We start from the raw sequence: 7,225 nt of genomic DNA on the forward strand, positions 1-7,225 counted from the left end.
ACCAAAATACCCCTGAAATATTTCGAAGGTATTTTGGTCAATTTAATTTTTACGAATTATTTTTCAAATATTTTTATTAGGTACGCCTTGACGAAAAGACTACACGCCAAAAATTTTAAGTTATTTAGATTTGTAGAAAATAAATTAAAATTAAAATATAAAATGAGCTTGTGACCGTTAGAGCGATCCAGATTCAATCTAGGCCACTGGGCTCATATGTTCATATGAGCTAGTGGGCTAACCTCCGCATTTTCCTATATATATATATATATATATATATATTGATAAGATAACCCAAATATTAAATACAGCAGATGGCAGTAGACTTTTTATCAATTATAAATTATCTAATGCTTCTGTTTGTAACAATCATTAATGTATAAATACACCATTTATTATGGTCAAAGGACTAAGCCAAGCAGTCATACTTGGAGTCCCGTTTCTTACACTTTTATATCCTTTATCAATAGATCAAAGAGGAATATCTTCAACTTATCATACCTTTAAGATTCCTAATTAAACTTGCCATCTGTAGCGGGTGCGGATAATGACAATCTGGATGATCAAGGGTCCAGCGTGTTCCCCTAAGCGGCTCTTCCTGGCCTTGGCGAGTACTTTGCCTAGACTTGTCCTTTCGTCTCTTGTCTTAACGCTCGGACCACCTTTCTTAGATGTAAGTTTAAGTAGGTTTCTACAGTAATATTGTAACTTTTTACTCTAACAGTTTTACTGTTTACTGTTTGGCTCTGATACCATAACGGCCCAAGATTTCCAGTAAAACTTAGATATTTGTTTAAAGTAAATATGTGAATATTAAACTGTTATATTTGATTATTTCTTGTAGAATTTTGTAAAAATTTAGGCAAAATAAAATTATGCAAATAAGAGGTATAACTGATATGTCGATGACCGACCATTGTGTGTGATTAAAATCTCCTATTTTAAGGCTAAATAATATTTTAAATTGCATGGTAACGGTTCATGGATATCATTGTCAAATTCAATAGTCTGAAGCAAACAGAAATATCAACTGCAACTTTATATTCAAACCACTGTTAAAAACAGAAATTACAAATAGAGATTTTAGAGAGAGAACGAACTGAACTGAGACAATTACAGACTAAACAACTGAAAACTGAAAAGATTACAAAGTGCAAAATGAGGAGGAGAGATAGAACCTGGTAGGTGAATGAGTTTGAAGCTATGAGGTCGGGATAGCTTGTATGGACGATGAAGTATCTTCGGAGGAGGTAAAGAGAGCAGAGAAAGGAAAGCGAGCAAAGAAGGGCTAGCAGAGAAGGAAAGGAGAGAGGTCTTGAGTGTAGACCTTAAAGAAAAACAAAGAGAGAGAAGAGCAGAGGAGAGAAGAGGGGAGAAGCTCGGTGTTCGACCTTGAAGAGAAGGGAGAGGGCTTTGCCCTTTTATAAACTTGGTTGCTTCATGAGGAAGCAAAGGGCTGATAAGACTAAAGGAGAAGAAGACAAAGGAAAAGGGGTGATAGGACTAAAAGGAAAGACGACAAAAGGGTGATGAGATCAAAAGGGAAAAAAGACAAAAGGTAAAGTATGTAAAACAAAAAAAAAGAAAGCATCTTGTACAGTAGTTGCTTTTGTCTTTTATGAAAGTGGCCACAGTGACTGTATAGGAACGGCATCTTTGAATAGTAAAGTTTTGTTTTATATGAAGGTGGCTACAGTAACGACATCTTCTTTGTCGGTGGAGTTTTGTCGTATCTGATATTTTGTCGATGAAGCTTTGTCTTTTCTGCCAGTGATATTGTACGGCTTTGTTAGGGTCTCTGGCTGAACTCTTCTGGATCGTCCTCTTCGAGATCTGTTTCTTCTTCTGGTTCTGCTTCACTGAGTTGCAAGTATCTATTGATGTGTAGCGGTGAGGATTGGACTGTTTCTTCTGATGAAACCGGTTTTCTTCCTGCTTCGACGAATATTTCTTTCATCTGTTGCTCTAGCATTTCTTTTGAAGCATTTGGGTTGGACTGAAGCATGTTTCTTTTTTAATTCAGATAAACCATCTATTGTCCAATTCACTATTGATCTTCTCGAATATGACACAACTTGTTGTATAGCATCTTCTTTAAGTTGGACATCAACAGGTGTAGGTCTTTTATGATATGGTAAAGCTGTAATTGGTTTCCAATTTTTTCCATAAGCTATTCTGTTTATATCATTAGGTGTAGTATCCATAAAAGCATTTTATTGGTTTTGTATAGTATCCTCCATGATTGTTTCTATTTCTTCCTGGAGCATCCTTATTTCATGCTCTGGTATTTTGGATTTTCCTTTATCTGAAGATTCGGATATTGAACTAGGTATAGTTGGCATAGGAATACTGATTTTGGGAGAAGGGATTCCTTTTATGTCTAATTGAGATAATTTAGCTATCAATTGATCCATTAAAGTTTTATTATTTTCACCAATATGGAATTTATTTTTATTTAATTCTGGAGGAGGTTTAAACAGGACTGCTTTAGGGATAGAAGGAGTTACTTCCTTTGAGACTAGTCTTTCTATTCGTTTTGCCTGTTTTCTTAAAGACTGCATATATAAATTTGTATAATTGTTTTGTTCCACAATATGAGGAATAAGTTCCTGTTTTTTCCCTAATTCCTTGGGTAGAACTTTATATGGTGTAGCAATGATATCTTATAACGACTGTGGAGGTTCTCCTTTACTTGATGGAATTACTCCTTTGAGTATGATACTTTTTTCAGGAGGGTGTGTACTAGCAGTGGTAGTACCATCCGTACTGATATATGTTTTTTCTTCTAAAGTTTAAAGATTATCAAAGGAAGGAATATTGATTTTATATTGAATACATATTTCTTTTAACCATATAAAAAATCCTTTTGTTTCTCTTTCTTTTTTGAGAAATTTGTTATATTTTTTATGCATTAATTCTATTAATCTTGGTTGAAATGTTTGAAGATACCAGTTTCTAATATGTTAATTTTCTTCAGAGAGATAATCTTTTTTCAAATAATCAATATTAATTTTCTTCTTTTTTTTTCTAATTTAGCGGCTAAATATGCTGCTATGTATTCATCATCATATGTATCATTAGTATTGATTTCTTTTTCTATATTATCTTCTATTTGTAAGGTAAGTATTTGAAATTCTTCTAGATTGGGTTCAGAAGTGTATGTGGGAAGACCCACATGATCAGTTGTTCTTCTTACTCCTTGTAGTTGGAATTCTGAAGATGGTATTGGTTGGGAAGAAGAAGAAGGGAGTTTAATGACATCAGGAGTAGTATGACAGGATTTTCTAACAGGGATAAATGATTTTTTATTCCTTTTCCTATTAATGTCTATGTCATCTTTAACTTTGGATTGTTGGAATTTTATTTCAATATTTCCATCTGGATGTTCAATTATTTGGTTTGGAATATTATTTCTAGGTACTTCTTGAGGTTGGTTGGCATGTTGTAATGCCCATGACTGAGGTAGAATAATATCTGACCACTGAATTGTTTTAGGTACAATTGCATGTGATTTATCTATATTTGTTTGAAATAATATAGTCTGATCTTTTTTATCAATTTGCATAATATTAGGACATAGAGTATTCATTACTTTGTAATAAATTCTATAAACTATTGCTAAATTCTGAGAACCGTGTATCATATTAAATCCATGAGTTTTTAGATGTATAGATAGTATGTCTAATATATTCGGATAAGTTAAAGAAACGGAAAAATTTGAAAAACAAGTAAAGTATATTGGTCCACTACATAGGCTGGATTCGACCATGCCTAGGAGTGAATCTGTGAAGTTATTGTGTCTTGTATCTCTTAGGCATACAAGCACAGAAGTGTTTAACCCTAGTCGGGTTAAAGGTTTAATGGCTATTTGAATTAATCCAATGTGTAAATATTTATAATTATTTTCTTTATGTTTTTCAATAATTTTTCTTGAGAGTAGTTGAAAGTCTTCTTGATTTTGAGTGACAGATAAACTTTCTTCTACTATTTTTATAGCATAACCTAACTTGAATTTGAATGATCCTTTTTGATAAGTATCTTTTATTGGTACCTTAGGAATATTCCAATTTTGAATATGATATTCAATATCATTTATAATGATATGTTCTTTATTTTTAACTCTTAATGTCAGAGATTGAGTTGCATTATTACCTTTAAGATTTCTAATTAAACTTGCCATCTGTAGAGGGTGCGGATAATGACAATCTGGATGATCAAGGGTCCAACGTATTCCCCTAAGCGGCTCTTCCTGGCCTTGGCGGGTACTTTGCCTAGACTTGTCCTTTCGTCTCTTGTCTTAACTCTCGGACCACCTTTCTTAGATGTAAGTTTAAGTAGGTTTCTACAATAATATTGTAACTTTTTACTCTAACAGTTTTGTTGTTTACTGTTTACTGTTTGGCTTTGATACCATAACGGCCCAAGCTTTTCAGTAAAACTTAGATATTTGTTTAAAGTAAATATGTGAATACTAAACTGTTATATTTGATTATTTCTTGTAGAATTTTGTAAAAATTTAGGAAAAATAAAATTATGCAAATAAGAGGTATAACTGATATGTCGATGACCAACCACTGTGTGTGATTAAAATCTCCTATTTTAAGGCTAAATAATATTTTAAATTGCATGGTAACGGTTCATGGATATCATTTTTCAAATTCAATAGTCTGAGGCAAACAAAAATATCAACTGCAACTTTATATTCAAACCACTGTTAAAAACAGAAATTACAAATAGAGATTTTAGAGAGAGAACGAACTGAACTGAGACAATTACAGACTAAACAACTGAAAACTGAAAAGATTGCAAAGTGTAAACAGACAACGTAAATACACACAACTTACAATTTACATATGCAATAACTGGAAAAGAGTTTTCAGTGTTGAGGGCAATATGAAGGAAGAGCATTCAGATGGCAATCACACATGCTTATAAAATGAGGAGGAGAGATAGAACCTGGTAGGTGAATGAGTTTGAAGCTATGAGGTCGGAATAGCTTGTATGGACGATGAAGTATCTTCGGAGGAGGTAGAGAGAGCAGAGAACAGAAAGCGCGCAAAGAAGGGCTAGCAGAGAAGAAAAGGAGAGAGGTCTTGAGTGTAGACCTTAAAGAAAAATAAAGAGAGAGAAGAGCAGAGGAGAGAAGAGGGGAGAAGCTCGGTGTTCGACTTTGAAGAGGGCTTTGCCCTTTTATAGACTTGGTTGCTTCATGAGGAAGCAAATGGCTGATAAGACTAAAGGAGAAGAAGCCAAAGGAAAAGGGGTGATAGGACTGAAAGGAAAGACGACAAAAGGGTGATGAGATCAAAAGGGAAAAAAGACAAAAGGTAAAGTATGTAAAACAAAAAAAAAAGAAAGCATCTTGTACAGTAGTTGCTTTTGTCTTTTATGAAAGTGGCCACAGTGACTGTATAGGAACGGCATCTTTGAATAGTAAAGTTTTGTTTTATATGAAGGTGGCTACAGTAACGGCATCTTCTTTGTCGGTGGAGTTTTGTCGTATCTGATATTCTGTCTGTGAAGCTTTGTCTTTTCTGCCAGTGATATTGTACGGCTTTGTTAGGGTCTCTGGCTGAACTCTTCTGGATCGACCTCTTCGGGATCTGTTTCTTCTTCTGGTTCTGCTTCACTGAGTTGCAAGTATCTATTGGTGTGTAGTGGTGAGGACTGGACGGTTTCTTCTGATGAAACCGGTTTTCTTCCTGCTTCGGCGAATATTTCTTTCATCTGTTGCTCTAGCATTTCTTTTGAAGCATTTGGGTTGGACTCAAGCATGTTTCTTAAATATGTAGGAAAGTCAAAAGAGGTATTGGCTGTATTTGGGCTTGGTTGTTATATAGCTTTGAGCGGAGGTATTCTTTTGGGAGTTATGGTTGTGGGATCCATATTAAAGATATCCCTCCATTTGACTGAGATGGTTTTGCCCAGTCTAGGAATATAAGTATGGTCGGCAGTATTATTCACAGAGATAGTATAGTCCCATTTCATGATCCATGGGAGTTGGTATAAAGCCATAAAGTAATGGTGATGATCAATTATCATTATTGCTATTATTGAATTGCACAAAATGTTCCTGCACTGTTTTGAAAGCAGGAGGTAAAATTGCAGTTGTTGAACCCCATACAAAAAACCAGTTTTTAAACCAAGTGGGGAATCTTTCTAAAACTGGTAATCGAAACTGGATATACCAGCTATGAGTATTGTTTGGATTTTGGTAGTAAAATACTTTATGCTAGGCTTCTATATATTCGGCATATTTGAAATATTTGTATGAAAACTCAGGGTTGTGTAATTTCTTTCCTTGAGTGGGATTGCAACCCCACTCATTATAAGCAAGTAACTTTTTGATTTGGACTTTCGAGTAGGCAATGACTCGAGTATTCTGTTGGTAGTAATGAACAATAGAAATGGATCCTGTTTCCATAAGAATGGCTTCATAATATTCACGGGTTTTAACTCCATTGGTTGGGTTTAAATGATTGAGCAAATATAATGGAGCTAATTTGATGGGGTCTGTATTGATGTGATGTTCATCAATGGTGATGTCCATCAGATAGGCTCGTTCAATATATGAGGATTTGGGTATATTAGGCCATGGATTGGATCTGGATTGGGCTGGAGAATATATAGGATTAGAGGGATTACCCTCAGGGTAAGTTATTTGATGAATAGGAGAATTTGAAGGTGAAAAGGTTGCCAAAGGCGGGAATTCACCTTCAAATGGTATTATATTCATTGGGCGTTTATCGTTGCGAGAAGTGCTACGAGAACCCATGGAATTAGGTGAAGGTGAAAGTGAAATATTATTTCTATTAGCTTCGAAAAGCTGTAGTGCAAGTGAAAGAGGTGAGTCTTCGTCGTTTGCGTCAGTGTTGCCCCTCTGCAAAAATTCACGGGTAAAGAAATCAGGAAGGTTTTGCATCTATGGCAAGATTAGGATAGAAATCACTTACATAGTTTAAACATCCTAAGAATCTTTGAAGTTCTTTCTTATCAAGTATTTGATCAGGAAATTTATCAGCAAACTGTATGGATCTATCTATGGGGATAATTGTGCCATGGTGAATCATATGTCCTAAAAATCTAATATTGGTTTTGAATAAAGTTATCTTTTTTGCTGATACAACTAATCCAGTATTCTGGACTGCATGTATAAAAGTATTGATATGTTTAATATGCTGATCAATTGATTCAGAGAAAATTAATACATCATCAATACAATCTA

At 34.4% G+C, this 7,225-nt stretch overlaps 1 pseudogene across 1 annotated transcript in view; it reads right to left on the minus strand.

Moving 5' to 3' along the window:
• The window catches only part of LOC110007985 (7-deoxyloganetin glucosyltransferase-like), a 30,895-nt pseudogene extending 23,973 nt beyond the window's left edge, over positions 1-6,922 (minus strand). The window contains exon 1 of the transcript XR_016053283.1: positions 6,646-6,922. The product of XR_016053283.1 is annotated as a 7-deoxyloganetin glucosyltransferase-like (transcript). The remainder of the gene's footprint in view (positions 1-6,645) is intronic.
• Between the last annotated feature and the right edge of the window lie 303 nt (positions 6,923-7,225).

This window comes from Amborella trichopoda, chromosome 4 (genome assembly GCF_054954075.1).
Source record: "Amborella trichopoda isolate Santa Cruz 75 chromosome 4, AtrichopodaSantaCruz75HAP2 v2.0, whole genome shotgun sequence".
NCBI lineage: Eukaryota > Viridiplantae > Streptophyta > Magnoliopsida > Amborellales > Amborellaceae > Amborella > Amborella trichopoda.